This window comes from Nycticebus coucang, chromosome 1, assembly GCF_027406575.1.
Source record: "Nycticebus coucang isolate mNycCou1 chromosome 1, mNycCou1.pri, whole genome shotgun sequence".
NCBI classification, from domain to species: domain Eukaryota; kingdom Metazoa; phylum Chordata; class Mammalia; order Primates; family Lorisidae; genus Nycticebus; species Nycticebus coucang.
Window position 1 is genome coordinate 81,281,248 of NC_069780.1, and position 27,798 is coordinate 81,309,045.

General features: G+C 39.4%; 1 pseudogene; it reads right to left on the bottom strand.

The window, feature by feature from the left end:
• Window positions 1-2,640: 2,640 nt before the first annotated feature.
• Window positions 2,641-27,594, bottom strand: LOC128590518 (centrin-2-like; annotated as a pseudogene).
• Between the last annotated feature and the right edge of the window lie 204 nt (window positions 27,595-27,798).

The following is a 27,798-nucleotide window of genomic DNA, read 5'->3' on the forward strand; positions in this document are numbered from 1 at the left end:
ACATGAAAACAACCTAAATGTCCACCAATTCAGGAATGGATTAACAAATTATGGTACATGCACACCATGGAATACTATTCAGCCATAAAAAGATGCTGACTTCACATCTTTTGTAATATCCTGGATGGAGTTGAAACACATTCTTTTTAGTAAAGTATCACAAGAATGGAAAAGCAATTATCCAATGTACTTAATACTAATACAAAGTCAGTAGATAATCCAATGTGTGCCCAAATAGGAGAAAAACTCATTTCAGTTCAATTTTGGGGAAAGGGCACTTGTGGAAAGGGAGGAGGTTGGTGTTCTCTCACTGAATGGGCATGGGGTAGGAGTGGGGGTTGGCACACCTTTTTTCTGTGGGACATAACCACAAGAGAAACTCTACCTAACAAAATCAAATATTTTGACCTGGTTGCTTGTGTCCTCACATAAACCTGAAATAAATTTACTTAAAGTTAAAAAAAATTCTCTTTTAAGTTCTGTATATTCTGGAAATGAATCCTTTGTTAGGTATATATGTCACAAACAATTTCCTACCAGATCATGGCTTTATGGGGTTTATTGATAAGCAGAGTTCTTTATTTTTATGTAGGGCAATGTATTAAACTTTTTCTTTATGATTTGCTTTCCATGTTTCATTAAAGCAATCCTTACCAATTCTGAGGTAATTTATTGTCCTTTCTTTTTTCTAAAAATTTTCAAGTTTTGCCTTTCACATGTAAGTCCTTAGTCCAACCTGAAATTCTATAATGTGTTTCCAATATAGCTTTGCAATTTTCTGCTTAATTGCCTTCCATATTGAGACAATTTTATGCTTTCTTTCTCCATAGTCTATTCAGTTAGTTTAAGAGTATAGACTTGAGAATGCTTAATCAAACTGCATTAAGTAAATTCCTAAAGTACTTCCTAAAGTAAATTCAACTTAAGCATGGTGTACACTATGCAATTTAGTTTGCAAAAGTTTTCTTAGTGACTTTTGTATCTATTCATAAGTAAAAATAATCTATAATTTTCTTGTTTTTGATACAAGGTCATTTTAACCCAATAAAAACCTATTAATGCTTTTATTCTTGATGTATATTTCAATACTGGACTATATACATTATCTAAATTTTACTAGTACATATATATGTGTATACACACATTTGTGTTTGTATAGCCATTAAGCTATACACTTATTAGTCATGCATTTTACTATATCTGTCTATACTTTAACAAAGTACTGTTATTTTTTTTAAAAGGACATAATGAGCAACCCAGAAAACATGAACTATTTCAGCTACCACCATCAAGTTTCAGTAACAGAGAGAGATAGGTAAAACAAAACAAAGATATATAAACCAAAGAAAAATTAGTCCTTTCATTTCAGAAAACTTAAAAAACACTTTTTATTAAAACATTTCTTTGATATTGGTCTGTTGGTGGCAATCTCAGATTTAGTCTTTCAAAAAGTATCTTTATGAGAAACTAGAAGATCAGGAACAAGGATTCCCCTTCTCATCACTCCTTTTCAACTATGTACTAGAAGTTCTAGCTAATATAAGATAAGAAAGGGAAATAAAAAAGATACATAGATTGGGAAAAAAGAAATAAAACTGCATTCACAGATGACTATGTAGAAAATATGAAAGAATCAACATCAAAAAAAGAAACCTAGAATTAATCAATGATGGTATCAATGCTATAGTATAGAAGGCTAACATAAAATTCAATTGCTTTCCTTTATACCAGCTAAGGACAAGTGGAATTTGAAATTAAAAACATAATACCATTTGCATTAGCACCCCTCAAAATGAATACTTACGTGTAAATCTAACAAAATATGTACAAGATCTATATGAGGAAAACTACAAAGCTATGATGAAAGAAATCAAAGAAGAACTTAAAAAGGAGAGATGTTTCATGTTCACGGACAAGAAAAGTCAATGTGGTCACAGTGTCAATTCTTTCAATTTTGTATAGATTTGATAAATTACCAATCACAATCCGAGCAAATTATTTTGGGGGTGTCAACAAACTGATTCTAAAGTTTATCTGAAGAAGCAAAAGACACAGAATAGCAACACAACACTGAAAGAGAAGAACAAAGTCAGAGAACTGACACTACCCAACTTCAAGACTTTCTATAAAGCTGCAACAATTAGGACAGTGTAATATTGGCAGAACAACAGACCAGAGGTGTCCAAGCTTTTTTTTTTTTGTTTTGTTTTTGCTGAAACCAAGAAAGGTTTTATTGTTAAAACAAAACAGCAGTAACACACATCCAAATACCAGTGCTAGAATCCACTCATTTTTGTAAGAGAGAAAACTACATTCAGGTGTCAACTAAAAACTGGAACTACTGAAGAATGACCACTGCTTGTGGTGACACAGGTACAATAAATATGTGCTTGTCTGAGAAGTCATTCTGTGTTTCCATATAGATGGGAAGGCATCGCAAGGGTGAAACAATACAAGGCAAAATGGCAGGTGCTCAAAGCCTAGGACCCCTTCACTCTAATGTGCTCTTGTTTTATGTTTGAAAATTAACCAGCATGTCATTTTACAAGAAACTGTAATATCAAAGAACACTTCCCAAAAAAGTCTAAAATAGATTCAAGGTCACTACTAGACTTATACAGGGAGGTCAGTGAGGGAAAAATAGTTTGGGTTCTCAAAAGCCAAATCTCACATAATGGCAGGCACTGCTGTTGCTGCATGTGCTTGCAGTAGAAGATGCCAGTCTCAGTACAGGCTGGTCTTCTTCATGATGCGCAGGAACTCCTGCTCATTGACTTCACTGTCTCCATCTTGGTCAGCTTCATCAATCATTTCCTGTAGCTCCTCATCAGTCAGGTTCTCGCCCAACTCCTTGGCCATGTGTTTCAGGTTTTTGAATGATATTGTCCCAGTTTCATCATCATCAAAGAGCTTGAAAGCCTTCAGGATTTCTTCTTTGGTATCTTTCTCAGACATTTTCTGAGTCATTACAGTCAAAAAATCACTAAAATTCATTTTCCCTGTCCCTTCCTTATCAATTTTCACTTATCATCTTCTTGATTTCTTCTTTCTTGGGTTCAAGGCCCAGGGCCCTCTTTGCCACCTTAGGTTCCTTAACATCTATTGTCCCAGTTCCATCAGCATCAAAGAGATCAAAAGCTTCCTGGATTTCCTGTTTCTGCTCTTCAGTAAGCTCAGGCTTAAGACTCATCCTTTTTCACTGGGCACTTGATGTCATGTTACCCTTCTTAAAGTTGGAGGCTATAACAAACGAACTCCACTGCCGGTTGTTAGGGCAACCCTCCAAGCTTTTTTTTTTTTTTCCTGTGCCACAAATTGGTAGGATAAGTGTAACTTGATTCAAGAACCTAATAACAATAATAATATAAAATCAATTAGGACTTAATTTATGGCCTAACATAGGGTCTATCCTGGAAAATGTCCCAGGGGAACTGAGAAGAATGTGTTTGGTGTTGTTGTTTGGGAGTGTGGTCTGTATATGTCTGTCAGATCTAGTTGGTTTACTGTATTATTTAAGTCCTTTATTTTCTCACTTATCCATTACTGAATGTGAGATATTGAACTCTCAATTATTGTAGAAATGTATTTCTCTGTTCAATTATATAATTTTTTACTTGTATATTTTGATAATCTGTCATTAGGCAAATAAATGCTTATAAATATTAAAATAAAGAGTTACTTGGGCAATACGTGAAGTACACAAATACTAACCAAAGTTAATTAGTTAAAAAAAAAAAAAAGGGAAAAACAGAATCTGTGCATTCTACAAGAAAGGTCCTCACAAAATCAGGTTGGTAACTCCACACTCCAGCAGAAGACTAATAGATCAATGTAACATAATAGAGAGCCTAGAAATAAGCCCACATGAATGTAGTAAACTAATCTTTGACAAAGAGGCTAAGACAATTTCATGGAAAAAGTCTTCTCAACAAATGGTGCTAGAGCAACTGAATATCCATATGAAAACAAAAAAGAAAGAAAGAAAGAAATGAATCTAAAACAATCTTACAAAAATTAACTCAAAATGAATCATAGACATAAGTGTAAAATGCAAAACTATAAACTCCTGGAAGATAGCATAAGAGAAAACCTAGATTACCTTGGATGGTGGTGACTTTTTAGATACTAAAGGCACAATTAATAATTTGGATTTCATTACAGTTAAACTTCTACCCTGAAAAAGATAATGTCAAGAGAACAAGAAGACAAGCCACAGACTGGTGTAGAGGTGAATATTTGTGAAATATATATTTGAGGAAAGACTGTTATCCAAATTATACAAAGAAAACTTAAAACTCAACAAAAGAAAATGAACAACCCAATTAAGAAATGAGCCAAAGAACTAAGGGATGCCTCACCAAGGAAGATATACAGATGGCAAGATGCTTCACATCATATGTCATCAGGTAACAATGACATATGCCCACAATGTCAATGGAAAATGGAAATCAAAACAACATTCAGATACCATCACATACATATTAGAATGGCCCAAATCCAGAACACTGACAATATCAAATGCTAGTGAGGACATGGAGCAACAGGAACTCCCCTTCATTGCTAGAAGACAGTTGGTAGTTTCTTCTAAAACAACCCACTCTTAACACATTATCCAGTAATTGCACTCCTTGGTTTGCCTGGAGGAGATGAAAACATACGTCCACACAAAAACATACACAAAGACACAGTTATTTTCAGTGCAAATTGCTGATGAAAGAAACCAATGTAAAAATAGTGATCTAACTACATGACATTCTGGAAAAGGCAAAACAATGGTGACAGTAAAAATATCAGTGGTTGTCAGGGGTTGGGGCGGGGGGAGGATTGAATTGGTGGAGCACAAAGGATTCTGTGTGAAACTATAATAGTGGGTATGTGTCATTACCTATTTGTTCAAACCCATAAACTATACAACATCAAGAGAAAACCTAGTGTAAAATATGGACTCTGAGTGATAATGATGGGTCAGTGTAGCTTCATTAGTTGTAACAAATTCACAGCTCTAATGCCAGGCGTTGATGAGGAAGGATGTACATGTGAGGGCCAAGGGGTAAATGGGAATACTGTGTACTTTCTGTTCAATTTTAATGTGAACTTAAAACTTCTCTACAAAATAAAATCTTTGAAAAATGTGTTTACTTCTCCCTTGTGTTTGAAAGATGATTTTACCAGGAATAGCTGCAGGATAAAAGTGGCAACATTTTGATTATTCTACTATGGATGCTGAAGTATCAGCTTTCGGTTTGGCCATCTTTCTATGGTACTCTCTTCTCTTTCTGACTGCTTTAAAGGCTTCTTTTTGTCTTCATTATTTTGCGGTTGGACCATGTTGTGTCTGGGTATGCACTTCCTTTTATTTACCTTCTTTGGGATTAATGGGGCTTCTTGTATCAGAGAATTTGTTCTTTCATTCATTCTGAAGGATTGCAAACCACTGTTTCTCTGAATAATTTCTTTTCCTTTCTATTTTCTTCTTTAACTCCAATTAGAATTGTGTGAGACTCACAGTCTTATCAAAAATTAGGTTCCTAGAGTTATTTTATCTTTGTTAAAAAGCCATTGAAGATATAACCTGTGTAGAAGTTTTGGGGCTTGCCCTTATAATGTGCCTGAACTCTGATCTTCCTGAATAAATTTGTGCTGTCAAATGCCAATTGCTTAGAATTTGAAAGAATACAACAGCAAAATACAATTATTTACCCTGATGAATTCATTGGTGGGATTCATGGACACTTGATTCTTGGCAATATGGATACTAAGTTTTGGGTATTTAGAATATCATTCAAGTGTGAGATAATTAATTCTTCTTGGTCATAGAAATTGATAAAAATGGGCCATGATAGAAAAGAAGTGGGTAGTACCATTGATAAAAGATATTTGCAAATTTTGGATATACTTATTGAAAATTTGGGCCACAACAAATTAATAAAGATTTTCTAGGGCTGCCAATATAGGAATGAGTATAAAGCTAAGTTTAAAGAGTGATTTACTACTCACGTTGGTCATTTGATTTTTCTCCCATTAATAAAAAGACAGGACCACTGTATTAGTCTGTTTCATGTTGCTGCAAAGGAATACCGAGGCTGGGTAATTTATAAAAAAAAGAGTTTTATTTGGCTCACTGTTCTGCAGGCTGTATGAGTAGCTCAGCACCAGCATCTGCTACTGGTGAGGGCTCCAGGGAGCTTCCCATCAAGGTGGGAGGCAAAGGGGGAGCAGGTGGATCACATGGGGGAAGCAGGAACAAGGGCAGGAGGAGGAAGCACCAGGCTCCTTCAAACAACCAGCTCCCCCTGAGCTGATGAAGCAAAAATACCACTCAGTATTGTGGGGAGAGCACCAAGCCCTTCCTGAGGGATCCGCCCCCATGACCCAAGCACCTCCCACCAAGCACCACTTCCAACCCTGGGGGTTGAATTTCAAAGTAAGATGTGGAGGGGACAAACACAAACCACATCAACCAGTAATCTGTTTCTCACATGCTACTGTGGAAACATAAACAATTAGGGAAATAGATGATAATTTATTCACAGCTACCAAATGTCTCCTCTGGCTATATTTGAAAGGTACTCAGAGCAAATATTTAAATGCTTCTGCTTCTTAACATTTGAAAGGAGCACATCCTGAATGTTAGCCCATAGCTAAATATCTAGTAACAGTACTTAGTATGACTGCCTTCAATTTTGCCACATCACCTTGCAAAATGAGTGAAACTGATTGTGCCAGAAATCTAAGTGGTGCCCAGAATTTGCAATGCCAATAAGCATGGAGAATCTGCAAGCACTCTGTATGTTAAAATAATAGTGACACAGTTCAATCAGCTGTGTTTTCATTATTAACCTTAAGCAAGAAAAATTAGGCATCGTATTGTAAGCAGTCTGGCCAAGATTGGAGGAAAGTGAGAATGGCATTTGATTAAGTGGAACAGCTTGGAGATAGCGAAAGTCCTGGCGTGTACACAGAACGGTAAAATGAATGCTTAAGTCATTCCAACCAACTATTGTCTGCTTGCCTACTCTGTGCAGCATGGTTGCAGTTCTCAAAGCACTTGCTCTGGTCTTGAAGAAGATCGTGAGTTAATTGCAAGGGCCAATCTTGGAAAACAGCAAATAAATAAAAGTATACCGTGGAGTACAACATTTTTTGAGAGCTTAGATGTTGTAAGCACTGGCTGTGCCAGATATTAAGAATGAAGAAGAAAAGACAGGGCTATACAAGCTATGCAGCCGTGTGAATCACTTTAGAAGACATGCTATTGCCCATTCTGTCACCATTTGAGCTGATGATACACAGCTGGTGAGTCAGGTTCACCACACCCTGACAAAAAAAGGTGAAGCTGACATTGCTTATGGCCCAGAAAGCTCTCAGAAAGTGAGGACCTGGCACGGTGAGAGAAGGTGTGCCCCAGGCCTGACTGAATTCCTGGAGGACATAGGGAAGAAGCTGGAAATGCTTTTCCTGTGAGTCAGGCCGGATGAGGCAGCCCTCAGTCACCACACTACAGGAGACAAAGAGTCTTTGATTCCGGTGCCAGCCTCGGGGCCACACTTGTTAGCACTCCTTCAAGTTAGTCTGGCCCAGACTAGCAGACAGAGTTCGTTGCCATTCTCTCCTCACCTTCAGCAAGCAGAGACAGGAACTCCTGAGAGAGGGGTGCTTGCCCAGAAGCAGAAAGGGAAGGTTATGCTTTCATTCATGCTAAGTGGAATGACAAAGCAGTGTGCTCCATAAAATCTTCAAAAACAAAACTACTAACTTGGGAGTGAAGAATCCATCAATTAGCATTCCAACTAAACTATATTATTAGTATAAATGCAGACCTCCTTATTCGTAAAATCTTCTTGTGTTCACATTTCCTGGCTTAAAACAAGACAAAACATGTTTATGGTTGTTACCCACATTAATGGAAAACATGTTTAAATGTTTCATGAAGATTTCACCTTTACCCTGGAGACACTGGCTTCACCAGGTGTCCTAAAAGGTATGCTTATTTTTCCTACCTGGTATTTTTTGCAAAAGCAGTTATTCATACCATTCCTCAGTACTTACTCTTTCTTCCATTATATCTTTGGTAGACACGAAGATGACGCAGCAAGAGTGTAGGCCACGTCAGCAGAAAGTTGACCTGAGGTCTGGGCATGGGGAGAGCCTGAGTGTGGCATACACGAGCCAGCCAGGGGTTGAGTTCATGAAAGATACTGACTAGACTGAGATTCATGGAGAAAAATGATGAGCTACAATTCCATTAGGTCAAATTAAACATAAAGGTTATTGTCAGGTAAATCAAGGAGAGGTCCACACAAGTGGAAGTATAAAAATTCAGGCTGGATTTGGGGAAATATATTCAGGGAAATGGTCTTTTTCTAGCTGAGGGAGGCCTAACATGCCACTGAAGGTGGGAAGAATATAGAAAAGGCAATCATCATCTTGGAAAATAGTCCCAAATGGAATGACTTAATTAGAGAGAGAGAGTGAGTGCCCACACGCGCACGCTTTGGAATGCTCTTAGCGTTTCAGACTCAGTTTCAGGAAAGCTGGGTAAATCCACAGATCTGGTTTGACTTGTCATATTTCTGTGTTTGGATCAGCTTCCAACATTTTATTTTTTTATACTAATGTTGTAAAATATCTCTGAGAATCCCTTTAATGTACAGTTCTTGTGGCTTTTTGTGTTTTTTTTGTTTGTTTGTTTGTATTGGGGGTTTTTGTTTTGGCTCCTGTCTCTTCCTCTGGGACATCTTCATCCTTTTAGTCACAATCTCTGTGCTCATTTCTGGGGATGAGTTTGCCTTCACTGAGTCTCTCGACCACTGGCAGTGCCAACATTCCCACTGTCAGCTCTTTCTTCACTAAATCCATTTACAATTGATTTCAATTTTACTTCCAGTGTTGTAAGTTATCATTTCTTTGGTGTACTTTTTATCTTTCTTGCCCAATTCTTTCTTTCAGTGATCCATTTTTATAAAAGATCATGTGGGTTTATCACTGAGAGACAGGAGGAAGTGCAGCTACACACTTTGCTGTGTGTTTGTGTTTGTGTGTGAACTGAAAAATAATCATGCAGTTGTACCCAGTGAACATATCCTTGTAACTTAAATTGGAACTGTGTTGCTGGAGAACTGATGTTAGTCAACGATGTTTTGTTTTTTTTTTTTGAGACAGAATCTCATTGTGTTGCCCTGGGTAGAGTCCTGTGGCACCACAGCTCACGGCAACCTCAAACTCTTGGGCTTAAGTAATTCTCTTGCCTCAGCCTCCCAAGTAGCTGGGACTACAGGCACCTGCCACAATGCCTGGTTATTTTTTGTTGTTGTTGTTGCAGTTGTCATTGTAGTTTTAGCTGGCCCAGGCTGGGCTCCAACCCACCAGCCCCAGAGCATGTGGCCAGCACCCTAACCACTGAGAAGCAGGCCCCAAGCTGTTAGTCAATTACATTTTAGTAACTAAAATCTATGTGTATTGGAACTGTGCAAAGGAAGAACCGCCCATATGTTAAAGGAATTACACAGTAATTGTCCATCTGCTTGTTGGCCTAATTTTAATTTTAAAATTTGCTCTGAGGATATTTTATAATTGAGGGTGATTTTTCCCACTTGTTTGGAATAGTTTCTTTACTAATTAAAAGGAGGAGGTCTTAGTGGTTTTGCATATCCCTTACCTTTATCTTGCTAAACTGGCATGCATTGAATGTAGTGATTACCAAAAATTTTCTGGTCTCCTGTGAAAATAAGACACGAATTTAGAATAAAAAAGTCTGAAATGTTCTGCTCCCCAATTTGTAATTGATAGTGCAGAATCAGTGTTGTACAATCTTTTCGTTTTTTTCTCTCTGCTGCACATTGGAAGAATAAGAGTTGTCTTGGGCCACACATTAAATACACAAGCACTAATGAAAGCTGATAAGCAAAAAAAGTTCCATGCATAGTTTTCATAATATCCAACACCACAGATAAGCAAAAAAAAAAAAAAAAATCCTCACAAAACCAGCATACAGCCCACAGCCTACAGATCTTTTCCCTTCTAGCCATTATGTGGGGCCACTCATTCAGAATGGTACAAATATCTCAGCTGACATTTCACTTACTCTCATTTTATTATTGTTTTACATAAAAGTTGATTTTTTTTCCTTAAGCAAAACATATATGGATTTATGCCTCATAAGGGTTAAGTGTTCTTGAAGGTGCAAAGAAACACGTGTTCTTCCTAGTGTGCTGAGAGAAGATTCCTCCAAAAAGAGATCATCTCATTTTGACACACTAAGCTCCTCTAAATAACTTCGGTGTTAGAACAAACACATTCCATGTGATCATTTTTTGATTTATTTTGCATATTTCTTTCATTTTATTCCATTGGTAGATCCAGAAAGTGGCTTACTGACATATCACTCAGAAGGTCTGACTTGTGCAAGAAACAGAACAAGGGCAACTCTGCAACTGTGCTTTTCCTTAAAAGAAACACTTTTCACACCTCTAAAATTGAGTTTGGTAAATTTTAATAAGTTTTCAATTTTATTCAAATAGTTAAATTAAATATTCATGTCCTTGATTGGTTTAGTAAGTTGTTCAATGCTTCAGCCATTTTCTTATTCACTGACATAAGAAATAAAAAATGGGGTGGAGACAAGAAGGCTGACTGAAGCCAGCTTTCCACAGAGACTCCCGTCCAGAAGGAGAGTTAAAGGACAGAAATTTAGCAAGTAACCTGGTGGATTAGAGCTGCCCCAAGAGAGAAGGTTGAAGAACGCACATCAACCCCGCTAAGGCGAGCTACGACCCCAAGGATACAAACAAAAGGTACAAAATCCATCACCAAGCAGATGGGAGTCCCCTCCTCCATGAGAACAGCTCGGAATGCCCCACAAACAAACTAGCAGAGTTCAAAGGTCCTCCCACTACACTCCACGGGAGAGACATTCTAAAAACTGGACCTACCTCCCCTACTAGGGTGCCACGGTATTCTCCTGCCAGGCATAAAACTGTATAAAACTGTATATATTCTCTACCTGCAACTCTGAGCTCCCAGTACTCCCCTCCACTCTCACTCTGAGGTCTGGAGGCCTGTCCCCCAGGAGTACAGATTCTTGGGTGATTTCTCAAGGGGTATGGACAGGGCCTAGACTGCAGCTGGTCAGTGCTGACTCTGTGGCACGGGAGTGAGGAGAGGATGGCTGAGAGGGAACCACACTGGAGCGGTGGTGCCCCGAGGTACACAGCAACAGCCATCTTTTGGCAACAATAGGGCTCAATCCCAGATATTCCGAAGCCACACCTCCTGTCTCCCTGGGCAACCAGAGGAGGCCAGGCATCTACTCAGGTGGCAACCACCATAGAACAGATCTGGGACTGAAACGCAGCCCCCGTGATTAAAGGGTTTGCCTGAGGCGGTACCGGCCTGGGTGGAGTGCAGGGACTAGAAACACATGCGCAGAGCCAGGAAGTTCCCGGGGGGGCTGACACAGAGGACTGCTTTACTGGGCCTAAGACACACCCGGTCCTCAGGGGATTGACAGCCTAAAGACAAAGGAAGACAAGAGGCTAGAACTGTCTGCTAACCGAATACAAACTTGCAGGAACAAAGATGGCCTGAGGCGCAGGCTCTGGGAACTCAAAAAAGCTTCTCTTCTGCAGAGGAATTTAGCAGGGACAGAAACAAATTCCCGCAAAGTTGTTCTGTTCTGTTCTGTCAGTAACATCGATCAGGGGAGGGGCTAGAACTGAGTGAACATCCCCCAGCTTCCATCAAGCGACTGAGGTTGTCAGGCCTCGCCTCCCTCTGCTAGATAGAGGCAGAACGCAGCAGCCTGGCTGAGCAGAAATAGTTTTCCTTGTGATTCAGGCAGGTGCAAACCCCTGGAGTATCTGTTCATTACAGACAACTGGGTCACAACCCAGCGGGGCTATCAGTGACTGGGTGTGACAGAGGTGCATGGTGGGGAAGGAGGCAACAACCTTCCCAGACTGATCTATTGGCTGGGTGGGTCCTCCTGACTACACGGAGCACAGGAGCAAGCCATATCTGAGTAGTCACCAGACCCCTGTGATCCAGGTGCCAGAGACCTTTTAAACTCTCCCACCTGAGACAGATGCTGACTGAGACAATAGATTTGGACCTTTTGAACTGAGCCAATCGCCCGAGGATTATTCAGGTGGTGCCTTGGGTGTGTGATTGTAGGAAGGTTTGATTTTCCTTTTCCAATTGTTGCCTGTGGGGGGCGGGGTGACTTCATTTCTGGTATTTCTCCACAGCTGAGAATTCAACCCAGAGTAACTGTTTCACTAGGGTCGAACAGAGACCAGCTGAAAACAAGACAGAACCACTTAGCCCCACCACACCAAACATGTCCTCAGTTTCTCAGGCCATAGCACTGTACGGGTCCTCGAAAAAGGTCCAGGGGAAAAATCAAACAGTGTAAAACAATCATGGGGCAAAATCAGCGGAAAAACTCTGGTAACATGAATAACCAGAATAAATCAACTCCCCACAAGAAAAGATATGGCAGATGTAACTGAAGATCCCATTCATAAACAGCTGGCCGAGATATCAGAAATCAAATTCAGAATTTGGATTGCAAACAAGATTAATAGAATGGAGGAAAATTTGGAATTAGAAATTCAAGGAGCAATTCAAAAGTCAGAATTAGAAATTCGAGGAGAAATTCAAAAGTTGTCCCAAGAATTTAACAAATTTAAAGACAAAACAACTAAAGATTTTGACGCACTGAAGCAAGAATTTGCAGCCCTCAAAGATCTGAAAAATACAGTAGAATCCCTCAGTAACAGAGTGGAGCAAACAGAAGAAAGGATTTCTGACATTGAAGACAAAGCTTTGAATGCTTCCTAACTCTCAAAGAGGAAGAGAAATCGAGAACAAAAACAGATCATTCTCTCAGACAGCTCTGGGACAATTTTAAGGAGGCTAATATCTGCCTCATTGGAATCCCTGAACGTGGTAAAGTGGCCTCGCAAGGCACAGAGACCCTTCTCCATGAAATTATGAAAGATAATTTTCTAGACATGACAAGAGATTCTGAAATTCAGATAGCAGACAGTTTCCAAACCCCAGCATGACTCAATCCAAATAAGACATCCCCCAGGCTTATAATAATTAACTTCACTGAAGTTAATATGAAGGAGAAAATTGTGAAAGCAGCCAGACGTAAGAAATCCATTACCTACAAAGGGAAGAATATAAGAATGACTGCAGAACTCTCTGCTGAAACTTTTCAAGACAGAAGAGGGTGGTCATCGACTTTTAATCTCCTAAAGCAATATAACTTTCAACCCTGGATCCTGTATCCAGCTAAACTGGGTTACATTTATGATGGAGAAATTAAATACTTTAATGACATTCATATGTTTGCCATAACCAAACCAGCTCTTTAGGATATTCTCATATCTATTCTGCATAATGACCAGCCCAATCCTCTACCACAAAAGTAAACTCACTCAGAAACTTTTGATTGAACTCCAACTTCCACAGTGGCGAAAGGATTAAAAATGTCCACTGGACTTTCGAAAAACTCTATACCCCAGATTTTACCAGACTTATCAATATTCTTCATTAATGTGAATGGCTTAAACTGTCCTCTAAAGAGGCACAGGTTATCTGACTGGATACAAAAACTCAGGCCAGATATTTGCGGCATACAAGAGTCACATATTTCCTTACAAGATAAATATAGACTCAGGGTGAAAGGATGGTCATCCATATTTCAGGCAAATGGTAATCAGAAAAAAACAGGTGTTGCAATTCTATTTGCAGATACAATAGGCTTTAAACCAACAAAAGTAAGGAAGGCTAAGAATGGTCACTTTATATTTGTCAAGGGTAATACTCAATATGATGAGATTTCAATTATTAATATCTATGCACCCAACCAGAATGCACCTCAATTTATAAGAGAAACTCTAACAGACATGAGTAACGTGATTTCCTCCAGCTCCGTAATAGTCAGAGATTTCAACACTCCTCCGGCAGTGTTGGATAGATCCTCCAATAAGAAGCTGAGCAAAGACAATTTAGATTTAAACCTAACCATCCAACATTTGGATTTAGCAGACATCTACAGAACATTTCATCCCAGCAAAACTGAATACACATACTTCTCATCAGCCCACGGAACATACTCCTAAATCGATCACATCTTAGGTCACAAGTCTAACCTCAGTAAATTCAAAGGAATAGAAATTATTTCTTGCATCTTTTCAGAGCACCATGGAATAAAACTTGAACTCAGTAACAACAGGAATCTGCATATTCATTCAAAAACATGGAAGTTAAATAACCTTATGCTGAATGATAGCTGGGTCATAGATGAGATTAAGAATTTGCCAAATTTTTGGAACAAAACGACAATGAAGACACAAATTATCAGAACCTATGGGATACCACAAAGGCAGTCCTAAGAGGGAAATTTATAGCACTGCAAGGCTTCCTCAAGAGAACGGAATGTGAGGAAGATAACAACTTAATGGGACATCTCAAGCAACTGGAAAAGGAAGAACATTCCAACCCCAAACCCAGTAGAAGAAAAGAAATAATCAAAATTAGAGCAGAATTAAATGAAATGAAAACAAAAGGATTATACAACACATCAATAAATCAAAAAGTTGGTTTTTTTAAAAGGTCAATAAACTAGATAAACCATTGGCTAACCTAATCAGGGGAAAAGGAGTAAAATCTCTAATCTCATCAATTAGAAACGAAAAAGACGAAATAACAACAGACTCATCAGAAATCCAAAAAATCCTTAATGAATATTACAAGAAACTTTATTCTCAGAAATATGAAAATCTGAAGGAAATTGACCGATACTTGGAAGCACGTCACCTTCCAAGACTTAGCCAGAATCAAGTGGAAATACTGAACAGGCCCATATCGAGTTCAGAAATAGCATCAACTATACAAAACCTCCCTAAAAAGAAAAGCCTGGGACCCGATGGTTTCACGTCAGAATTCTACCAAACCTTTAAAGAGGAATTAGTACCTATACTACTCAACCTGTTCCAAAGGTAGAAAAAGAAGGAAGACTACCCAACACGTTCTATGAAGCAAAATCACCCTGATCCCCAAACCAGGAAAAGACCCAATAAGAAAAGAAAATTATAGACCAATATCACTAATGAATATAGATGCAAAAATATTCAACAAGATTAACAAACAGAATCCAGCAACACATCAAACAAATTACACACCATGACCAAGTTGGTTTTATCCCAGGGTCTCAAGGCTGGTTCAATATCCGTAAATCTATAAATGTAATTCAGCACATAAACAAATTAAAAAACAAAGACCATATGATTCTCTCAATCGATGCAGAAAAAGCTTTTGATAATATCCAGCATCCCTTCATGATCAGAACACTTAAGAAAATTGGTCTAGAAGGGACTTTTCTTAAACTGATAGAGACCATCTACAGCAAACCCACAGCCAATATCATACTGAATAGAGTTAAATTGAAATCATTTCCACTCAGATCAGGAACCAGACAAGGCTGCCCATTGTCTCCACTGCTCTTTAACATTGTAATGGAAGTTTTAGCCACTGCAATTAGGGAAGAAAAGGCGATCAAGGGTATCCATATAGGATCAGAAGAGATCAAACTTTTGCTCTTCGCAGATGATATGATAGTATATCTGGAAAACACCAGGGATTCTACTACAAAACTCTTAGAAGTGATCAAGGAATACAGCAGTGTCTCAGGTTACAATATCAACATTCATAAATTGGTAGCCTTTATATATACCAACAATAGTCAAGCTGAAAAAACAGTTAATGACTCTATTCCATTCACAGTAGTGCCAAGGAAGATGAAATACTTGGGAGTTTATCTAACAAAGGACATGAAAGATCTCTATAAAGAGAACTATGAAACTCTAAGAAAAGAAATAGCTGAAAATGTTAACAAATGGAAAAACATACTATGCTCATGGCTGGGAAGAATCGACATTGTTAAAATTTCCATACTACCCAAAGCAACATACAATTTTAATGCAATTCCTATTAAAACTCCACTGTCATACTTTAAAGATCTTGAAAAAATAATACTTCATTTTATATGGAATCAGAAAAAACCTGGAATAGCTGTATAAGTACCGCGCGCTAACCGATTGCGTCACTGGAGTCCAAGAAAGCATAGGAAAAACACTGGAAGATATTGGCCTGGGGAAAGACTTCATGAAGAAGACTGCCATGGCAACTGCAACAACAACAAAAATAAACAAATGGGACTTCATTAAACTGAAAAGCTTCTGTACAGCTAAGGAGACAATAACCAAAGCAAAGAGACAACCTACACAATGGGAAAGGATATTTGCATATTTTCAATCAGACAAAAGCTTGATAACTAGGATCTATAGAGAACTCAAATTAATCCACATGAAAAAAGCCAACAATCCCTTATATCAATGGGCAAGAGACATGAATAGAACTTTCTCTAAAGACGACAGACGAATGGCTAACAAACACATGAAAAAATGTTCATCATCTCTATATATTAGAGAAATGCAAATCAAAACAACCCTGAGATATCATCTAACCCCAGTGAGAATGGCCCACATCACAAAATCTCAAAACTGCAGATGCTAGCGTGGATGTGGAGAGAAGGGAACACTTTTACACTGCTGGTGGGACTGCAAACTAGTACAACCTTTCTGGAAGGAAGTATGGAGAAACCTCAAAGCACTCAACCTAGACCTCCCATTTGATCCTGCAATCCCATTACTGGGCATCTACCCAGAAGGAAAGAAATCCTTTTATCATAAGGACACTTGTACTAGACTGTTTATTGCAGCTCAATTTACAATCGCCAAAATGTGGAAACAGCCTAAATGCCCACCACCCCAGGAATGGATTAACAAGCTGTGGTATATGTATACCATGGAATACTATTCAGCCATTAAAAAAAATGGAGACTTTACATACTTCGTATTAACCTGGATGGACGTGGAAGACATTATTGTTAGTAAAGCATCACAAGAATGGAGAAGCATGAATCCTATGTACTCAATTTTGATATGAGGACAATTAATGACAATTATGGTTATGGGGGGGAACAGAAAGAGGGAAAGAGGGAGGTGGGTGGGGCCTTGGTGTGTGTCACACTTTATGGGGGCAAGACATGATTGCAAGAGGGACTTTACCTAACAATTGCAATCAGTGTAACCTGGCTTATTGTACCCTCAATGAATCCCCAACAATAAAAAAAAAAAAAAAAAAAAACCTCGAAGAGCCAAGACATTACACAGAAATAAAAACAAAGCAGGTGGAATCACACTACCAAACCTCAGACTATACTATAAATCGATAGTGATCAAAACAGCATGGTACTGGCACAAAAACAAAGAAGTAGATGTCTGGAACAGAATAGAGAACCAAGAGATGAATCCAGCTACTTACTGTTATTTGATCTTTGACAAGCCAATTAAAACTATTCAGTGGGAAAAAGATTCCCTATTTAACAAATGGTGCTGGGTGAACTGGCTGGCAACCTGTAGAAGACTGAAACTGAACCCACACCTTTCACCATTAACTAAGAGAGATTCTCACTAGATTAAAGATTTAAACTTAAGACATGAAACTATAAAAATACTAGAATAGAGTGTGGGGAAAATCCTTGAATAAATCGGTCTGGGGGAGTATTTTATGAGGAGGACCGCCTCCCTGCCCTCCCGCCCCCCGGGCAATTGAAGCAGCTTCAAAAATACATTACTGGGACCTGATCAAACTAAAATGCTTATGCACAGCCGAGAACACAGTAAGTAAAGTAAGCAAACAGCCCTCAGAATGGGAGAAGATATTTGCAGGTTATATCTCCGACAACGGTTTAATAACCAGAATCCACAGAGAACTCAAACATATAAGCAAGAAAAGAACAAGTGATCCCATCGCAGGCTGGGCAAGGGACTTGAAGAGAAACTTCTCTGAAGAAGACAGGCGCACGGCCTACAGACATATGAAAAAAATGCTTATCATCTCTAATCAGAGAAATGCAAATCAAAACTACTTTGAGATATCATCTAACTCCAGTAAGATTAGCCCATATCACAAAATTTCAAGACCAGAAATGTTGGCATGGATGTGGAGAAAAGGGAATACTTCTACTCTGCTGATGGGAATGCAAATTAATACATTCCTTTTGGAAAGATGTTTGGAGAACACGTAGAGATCTAAAAATAGATCTGCCATATAATCCTATAATTCCTCTACTAGGTATATACCCAGAAGACCAAAAATCACATCATAACAAAGATATTTGTACGCAATATGTTTATTGCAGCCCAATTCATAATTGCTAAGTCATGGGAAAAGCCCAAGTGCCCATCGATTCACGAATGAATTAATAAATTGTGGTGTATGAACACCATGGAATATTAAGCAGCCTTAAAGAAAGATGGAGACTTTACCTCTTTCATGTTTACATGAATGGAGCTGGAACATACTCTTCTTAGTAAAGTATCTCAAGAATGGAAGAAAAAGTATCCAATGTGGTCAGCCCTACTATGAAACTAATTTATGGCTTTCACATGAAAGCTATAACCCAGGTATAATCTAAGAATTGGGGGAAGGGGGAAAAGGAGGGGAGGGATGGGGGTGGTGGGCAGAGGGAGGGTGATTGGTGGGATTACAACTGCAGTGCATTTTACAAGGGTATATGTGAAACTTAGTAAATGTTTTAACACAATAACTAAGAAAATGCCATGGTAAACCTTAAGAAAATAAAATAAAAAATATGTCCTTTAGGCTCAGTGCCTGTAGCTCAGCAGTTAGGGCACTGGCCACATATACCAGGACTGGCAGGTTTGAACCCTGACCAGGCCTGCTAAACAATAATGACAACTACAACAAAAAAACAGCCAGGCATTGTGGTGGGCACCTGTAGTTCCAACAGCAACCTCTAGCTCTTGGGCTTCAATGATTCTCCTGCCTTAGCCTCCTGAGCAGCTGGGACTATAGTCGCCCGCCACAACGCCTGGCTATTTTTTGGTTGCAGTTCAGCCGGGGCTGAGTTTGAACCCGCCACCCTCGGTATATGGGGCCGGCGCCCTACTCACTGAGCCACAGGTGCCGCTCTGAGACTTTCTTAACCGATGTAAGAAAGCCGGATGAGCAGAAGCTGAGGTCCAGCTCTGAGACAGTGCCAAGTATCAGTCCCTATGAGCTGTTTCAGTAAGAGGCTGTATTTACCTTAGACCTTTTCTGTATGAGCAGGTACAAGTCTTCCGTAGGCAACTCTGTTACTGTGTCCACATTTCCTAGGAGTGTGTTTGTTAAGGCAGGTAAGTAGCCTATGTTTGTGTTGGATACTAGTGCTCTGTCCTGAGACCTCAGCTGGGACTCTCCGAGGCCAAGTCCTCAGATTTCCTTTTAGCCTCCTTCATGGTATTTTTTACCCTAGCTCCACTCCACTCCAACCCTACCATGTATCCCTCCCCCACATATCCTAGGCAAAGAGCCAGGCTTGCAAAACGAGATTTTGGATCAAGGTTTAGATATACATTGCCTATAAAACTGTCTCTGAATCAACAATAGTTATTCTGTGCAACTGTATTTGACTCTAAACTACTGTGTGTGCTTAGAAGTTGTTCTCACTGGAAACAGACCTGTGCGAGTAGACTGGGCATGACGCAAATATTCTCAATAGGGGAAATATTTGGGAATGTTTCTTTTACTGTCTCTTTATCAAAGCTTTTAAAACTACTGGTCTCTGATCATAAGTTGCCCAGTTTTAGGAGAAGGCCATGTACAAGTACGATTTGATTCTGGTGGATTGTCAAGCTGTCTAATATCTGCAAAGGGATTCTCAATCAAGCGTTTGGAAATTACTGGGGGTGCTTTGTACGATTTCTGGGGAGCAATACTGGCACTGAGTGGACAGGAGCCCATGATGTTAAACTTCCTACACGCTCAAGATGAAAATCCTGCACAATTCCAAGAACTGTCCTGCCCGGAATTCTCCCAGAATGCCATGATTGGCAATACTTGTAGTGACCACCAGTCAACTTCCAGTTGCTTTCCCACTAGTAACAGTTCCAATCATTTTCTTCTCTTCTCAAATTCACTCAAGATTATCTGCTATTCCCGGTAATTTCATACCCTTATTTCCTTAGGTTTTTTGTATCAGTCAACAACAATTTAGTCAAATTAGGGCGGCGCCTGTGGCTCAGTCAGCAAGGCGCCGGTCCCATATACTGAGGGTGGCGGGTTCAAACCCGGCCCCGGACAAAGTGCAACCAAAAAATAGCCGGGCATTGTGGCGGGCGCCTGTAGTCCCAGCTACTCGGGAGGCTGAGGCAGGAGAATCACTTAAGCCCAGGAGTTGGAGGTTGCTGTGAGGTGTGTGAGGCCACGGCACTTTACCAAGGGCCATAAAGTGAGACTCTGTCTCTACAAAACAAAACAAAACAAAACAATTTAGTCAAATTAATTCCCTCTGCCCCTTACTATTCATCTGTGTCCTCCCTGTGTTCCTTCCTTTCCTCTCGGATGAAGAAATCTTTTTCTCTCAAAGATGACAATAGCTCCACCCAAGGTTTGGTTCCATCCTACCCTGCTCCGTCACCAACTCTGTCTCTGACATTTTTTTTTTTCCTTTTGAGACAGAGTCTTATTCTGTTACCCATGTTAGAGTGTCTTTAGCCCAGCTCACAGCAACCTCAAATTCCTGGATTAAAGAGCTCCTCTTGCCTCAGACTTCTAAGTAGCTGGGACTAATGGTTCCTGCCAAAATGCCCAGCTAATTTTTCTATTTTTGGTAGGGATGGGGTCTCACTTTTGCTCAGACTGGTCTTGAACTCCTGAGCTCAGGTGATGCACCTGCCTTGCCCTCCCAGAGTGCTAGGATTACAGGCATGAGACACTGCACCTGGCCCGTCTCTGGCATTCTTAATGCATTTCCAGTCCCTTCTTCCCCTTAGAAAAGTGCTCTTATGAAACTAATTTATGGCTTTTATACGAAAGCTATAACCCAGTTATGACCTAAGAATATGGGAAAGGGGGAGAGGGAGGGGAGGGCAAAGGAGAGGATGGGTGAAGGGACGGTGAATGGTGGGATTACACCTATGGTGCATCTTACAAGGGTACGTGTGAAACTTACTAAATGTAGAACATAAATGTCTTAACACAATAACTAACAAAATGCCAGGAAGGCTATGTTAACCAGTGTGATAAAAATATGTCAAATGGTTTATAAAACCAGTGTATGGTGCCCCATGATTGCAATAATGTACATAGCTATGATTTAATAATAAAAAAAAAGAAAAGTGCTTGAGTATTCCAATACCAAGCATCAAATAAAAGCAAAAACAAAACCTCATAACCTGCCCTTGCCCCCTTACATAAATGTTCCCTACTGTGTCTTCAGTGGAGGGCTCAGCATCTGTAAATGGTTTAGTGTAGTCACTGCCTCTATTTCTTCAGCATCTATTGGCTCTTGAATCCCTTGTCATATGGTTGTCAGCCTCCGAATTCTGCTCTCTTGAAGGTTGCCTCCGTGACCAGTTGCCAGAAACACTCACTCTTTCTCACTCTTCAGATTCCTTAGACTTTTGTGCATAATTAGCTCCTTGATAAATCCCCTATCAAAGATCACTCCTCCACCATTTGCTTCAGTTTACCTCTTTTTTTTTTTTTTTATTTATTTTTTTTTTTGTAGAAACAGAGTCTCACTGTACCGCCCTCGGGTAGAGTGCCGTGGCGTCACACGGCTCACAGCAACCTCTTAACTCTTGGGCTTACGCGATTCTCTTGCCTCAGCCTCCCGAGCAGCTGGGACTACAGGCGCCCGCCACAACGCCCGGCTATTTTTTGGTTGCAGTTTTGGCCGGGGCTGGGTTTGAACCCGCCACCCTCGGCATATGGGGCTGGCGCCCTACTCACTGAGCCACAGGCGCCACCCCAGTTTACCTCTTAATGTTGCCAAGAAGACCGAGCCCATGCCCTGGGAGTTCCTGTATTCTCCTGCACTCCACTTTAGTCTTTCCCTCTGCACATCTGCCCAGGATCCTGATTCTTCCATCTTTGGGCTTCCTTTTCCTCATCTCTTTCTCATCCCATACACTGAATACAGGTGTTGGCCCCCTCCACTGACCATCCTTAGCCTTCTCAACTAAGTGAATGTTCTCAATCTACAAACATGGCTAACCAGAGCCCTCTCTAGAACTCTAGGCCAGGCTGCCGGCTGTCTGACAAATAATCCCACCAAGATGGCATACTGCCACACCCTAAATTCAACAAAATGGCTCCCAAAACGTGTTTGCACCTTTCTTTTATCACACCTTAAGCTTGGTGAGTTTTTTTATACATAACTTTCTCCTGAGAGAGACATCCTGAGAACTTGCTAAAGGCAAGAATTATTTATTTTTTTACTCTAACATCTAGCTTTGTGCTTTATAAATGTTAATTAGATGACAAGGAGAAGCGAGTGAAGACTTGAAGTTCCTTTAGAAAATAGCTTTCATACCTGTGGTCCAGTGCCTAGCACAGTGCTTGGCACAACTGTAGGTACTAAACAAGTATTTTTTGAGTGAATCTCTCTTCTGTTCTTCCAAAGCCACCACATTCTGTTTTCTTTCCTATCAATGTCAATGATACCACCATTTTCCTAGTAACCCAAATTGCAAACCTCAATCTTCTCTGACCTTCCCCTGGGCACCTAATCCAGTGAGTCAAGTCTAGTAAGTGTGCCTTAAAGATTTTAAATATTTCACTTTTATTTCATTTTCCCCTGACACCATGCTAATACGTGCTTTCACTTATCCCAATCTGCTCTCTCCCTGTCTACTAGAGATTCACTGAGGGTTTGCAAAGAAGAAGAAGAAGGAAAAAAAGGAGCAAAAGAAGGTTTGGAAGTAGATACTGGGTCAGATAAAGGTAAATAGGTTCTTTTTCTGAGTACTCCCTTTAACATTTTAATTATCTAAAATTTATTGCAAATATCTCTTAAAAGGAATAAAATATAGGGGTTTTCAAATGTATTTTTACAATGGAAGCATTTTTCTGATGCAACATAAATTAGCATCTCCAGAAAGAGAGTTCCATAGCATGTAGTTTAGGAAACATTGAATTAGGCTATTGTAATACCATCCTAATCGCTCTCCCTGAGTTTAGCATCTGCTGTTTCCACATTAAAAAGAATACTTAAATGAATCTTCCTGAAATTCAACTCCGCTAAACTATTATAACCTTGTTCCCCTACCCCCAGGAAATAATTAATGACTCTCAGCAACTTGCCTAACAAACTTTCCAATGTCTAGTTCTTGTTAGAAGGGTGCACTAGCCTGGAAAAGCTAGGTTAGGCTGTGTTAGGAAATAACTCACAAATCTCTGGCTCGAGTACGCAAACTGATGGAGTCTTGCCAGAGAGAAGAAGAGCTCTGGAGTATCTTGCACTGACAGTTGAATGCTTTGACCATGAAGTAGCATGTGTCACTTCTGCTCAGAACTTAGTGGTCTGAACTAGTCATGTGACCTCATCCCATTATAAGAGGGCCAGGAACTATAATTATATAATATACTCCAAAGGGGATTGAGCCAGAAAGATCAGGCAAATAATGATAATAACTGCCAAAAATAGCATTCATGCCCTCAGTCATATTCTTTGATCTGTATTTCCTGGTTTATTCTTTTAACATATGACCTACACTTCAGTGAACCTAGGTTATTTGGGCCGTTCATTCAATGCACAGTGTATATTTATTACCTACTAGGTATCAGGCACTGTGGTAAAACTGGGAAAACAGCAAAGAAACCTCAGGGAGGGAGAGGGATAATGAAGAGGTAATTATTTCATTACAGGGTGATGAGGAGCACCCTGGTACTAGGGAGCACAGAGGATCCGCAGCCCCGCTGTGTGTGTGTGTGCGAGAGAGAGAGAGAGAGAGAGAGAGAGAGAGAGAGAAAATGGGCTGGGAGCAGATGGATGCCAAAGTGGGAAAGACTTACCTGAGCCAATTTGCTGAGATGGAGGTGGGGAGGTAGCCCAGGGAGGAGGACGGAATGAAAGAAAAGGCAGTCTACACTAAAGGAACACAAAGAGGTAATTTTCCAGTGGGAAGACAGGAACACCTGAGCCTTGGCCAGAGCAGAAGTCCTCGTTGTTACACTAACAAGCTTAGGCTTTACTACCTCCAAAATATAATTTGTGCTTTCTCATTTCCATGCCTCTAATCTCACTATTTCTTTCAAATTTCCCTTCTTTCCCACTAGTTTTTTCACAACAAAATATTCATATCTTCCTACTATCCTAGCTCAAATGATCCGTCCTTTATCAAGTATCTTTAATTCTCCCAGCCAGAAACAATCTGTCTCCACATTTTTCTCTTTAAGCACCTCTGCCTTGCTTCTGCAAGTGGGTTTCTCTATCTTTTATTAAAGTTGCATCCGCATGGTGAAAGCCAGGGAGTGTGTTTTGTTCTTTATGCTGTCCTTACATTCTTCCTCACTGGGCACCAAGCACATAGTAAATGCTTAATAAACATTTGTGGCCCTCAGATCAGGATCACTTTTTCATAGATTTTTAGCTTCAATTTGTAAGCTAGTATTCAGTAGGGGAAAGAATATGTTTATTAGTAAGAAAATACCTTTAATCAGAGAAATTGAATGTACCTACTTCTTTTTTGAGAGAGTTTTATTTGGAGGCATTTAAAAATACTTTGAATTTGGCTCTGCGCCTGTGGCTCAAATGGCTAAGGTGCCAGCCACATACACCTGAGCTGGCGGGTTCGAATCCAGCCCAGGCCTGCCAAACAACAATGACGGCTACAACCAAAAAATAGCCGGGCATTGTGGCAGGCTCCTGTGGTCCCAGCTACTTGGGAGGTGGTGGCAAGAGAATCGCTTAAGCCCAGGAGTTGGAGGTTGCTGTGAGCTGTGATGCCACAGCCCTCTACCCAGGGCAACAGCTTGAGGCTCTGTCTCAAACAAAAAAATTTGAATTATTAAACTGGATAATTGGGAACCCATTTTCTTTGCATGGTATTACAATTAGTGTTTGAGAATGGAAGTTAGAGCTATTGGGGGAATACTTAGAACATTTTATTTTGGGGTAATTAGGCTTAGATTAAGATCTAAAGGTTTACATGTTAAATTATATTTTTGTATGGGTGTAAAGATTGATTCAATTGTTACATGTACATATCCTTTGTGAATTGTTATGGAATTTAAAAAATTTTAGAAAAGTTACACTGTCCACATCTCTAATTTTATTTCTCTTTTTTAGTGTTCTGCCTTTTATAATAAACTTCTGCTCTGCCACTAATTAATTTGCATCATAGTGGAGGTATTTTATTGGGAAAAAGCTGTTGGGGCTCAGGATACACCCCCAAAATATTACTGTAGAAGACCAGAATGTGCTTCTTTGGCATATTTGGAGCTGATTATTCTAAGAACTACAGACACAGGAGTACCTTGGAAGAGCTGCCCTTTTGTAGAATAAAGTTACATTTATAAAAGAAATCTCTATTAGTAAAAGGATCTGTATCAGGATACTCAGGACGCTCTGAGATAATTTTTATTAATGAAGAGACTTCTATCTGCCTAACAAGAAAACCTTTATTCTCGATACACTTCCTTCTCTCACCCTCTCAAATTGTCCCCATCCTGGGAGCCCCAGCCCCTCTTCGGTCTGTATCTCAGGGTGCTATGTAAGCTTCAGACATCTGACCCTTCCTCAGGTCTCATATTTTGTGGGGCTCCCATGTGTACATAAGTAATTAAATATAGTTTTTCTCCTGTTAATCTATATTATGTCTGTATAAAGTTTAGCCCAGCAGAAGAGCATAGGAGGGAGGAGAGAAGCCATTTTTCCCTCCCTAAAAGAAGCAAACCGTATATATTATAATGCTCTTCAGTTTCTATTTGAGTGAATATTCAGTACTTGAATAAAGCATATTTTCTTTAAGAACGTAATAGCATTAGATGAATATTAAATCTTGTGTGTGTTAGTAGTTCTCAGAGTTACAGATGTACACCCACTTTTAGGTTTCCCCAGGAGATGGTTGTATAACTTAGTACAATCATGGAGTCTTCAAGCCTGTGTCACTCAAGCCCACCTACTCTTTATCTTAAATATTTATGCAGATGTGAAATATTCATTTTTTTATAAGGATGCTGATAAGTTTCTACTAGTTCATCCTGCCCCCCTTTTTATTTGTAAAATGCCTTTGTAGGATTTCCTGGGATTAGAGCCAATTGTACTAAGGACTGAAAAACCAATTACCTTGATGATTCTACTCATTAACAACTTGCTTTCATTAGCTACCCTAACTAGCTCCAACAGCTCAGGCTGTTGAATTTGAACATTATTTCAGACTGTAATAATTAAAAATAGAAAACCCATTTTTGGATAATCTTGGATCCATGCTTGAAAAAAACAAATCCTAGGAAATGTGTTGATTTCTTACACTGGAGAAGAGTGTGGCCACCACATGGCTCACCTCCTAGTTAGCAATATCATAACCACCCAGCCTCCTTACCCTTCACGCACAAGGCTGAAATTTGTCATTCTTCCTTATGAACTGACGATAGGGTAATCTGGTCTTAATGTTTTCTATAAGTACCAGAGAACAAAAGGAAAGCATCGTTTTTAATGTCTTTGAATGACTCATTTCCTGTGTGTACGCAATCATGATGAAATCATGAAAGCTACAATACATTTAAATTTAAGATTTTTAACTTTCTGGAAAAGTAAAATCAGAGAAAATCATATTCTTTTTTGGGGGGGGAAGCATCTAGTCACTTCACTAAGAAGGAAGGAGTAAATACGTTTCCAGTCACTTTGAACAAACCCAGATGGGGCTAATCATTACCAACACTGGTCAGTGGACAGTTGAATTTCACTTTTGTGTTTTGAGAATTAGTCTGATCATTTACTGTTTCTTTTGCTAGATTCTATGCTGATACATTTTTCTTTCTTGTAATTTTTATTTAATACTTTCAAGAGACTATTTATAATTGGTATACTTTATTTTCCCATGTAATTCATCAATAGTAATTTAGACAGAATTAAAAGGAAATTCTCCTGGATGTCTGATCTCTAATGAATACTGAAACCAAATTCAACACATTGACGGAAGTAATTAAGAAGGCACCCCATTGTGTTTCAGTGTGTTAGGTCAGCTCAAAGAGAGGATTTTTTTTTTATTTTTATGAGTTTTTGACACATGTAAAGTATGGCTACATTTTAAAACAAAAATTTAAAAGAACTTAGTAGCAATACTACTCTACAAATACTTTCAAAATTATTTTTCATGTTACTTGAAGACTGCTTTTTAAAGTAAATGGCCCAGTCATGCCAATAAAAATACTTATTCAATTTGCAAAACAACAAAACAAAAAAAAAGTGATACATACCACAGGTATTTTCTAGTTAATTATATATACGCACAATAGGTAAGTGTGTGTGAGTGTGTGTGTGTGTGTATAGGTCTGTAACATACCAGCCATGTAATAACCTTTAATTGTGAAAGGTTATAAGAGGTCATCATTGGATCACCAAACTTCAGAAAGGGCTGCTCCTATATTACTCCTGGAACATGGTTAGCTAGCGTGGCTTCTTACCTCTTACCTTTCCACCACGTTTTTCTTTACTGAAGTCATGGTCATAACTAGCCCATACATAGTGTTCACCACTTGCCAACCATGGTTGTATTTTACCTGCACTGACTCACTCTTTCCAGCAAGTCTAGTAGAGAAGTTTTCCATACCTCCCAACCCCTTTTCTTTCTCTTTCTTCTAGTTCAGCCCAGCTCTGATTCTACCTAAACTTATCTCTCTTTGTTCTTCTATTCTCATGTTTACACT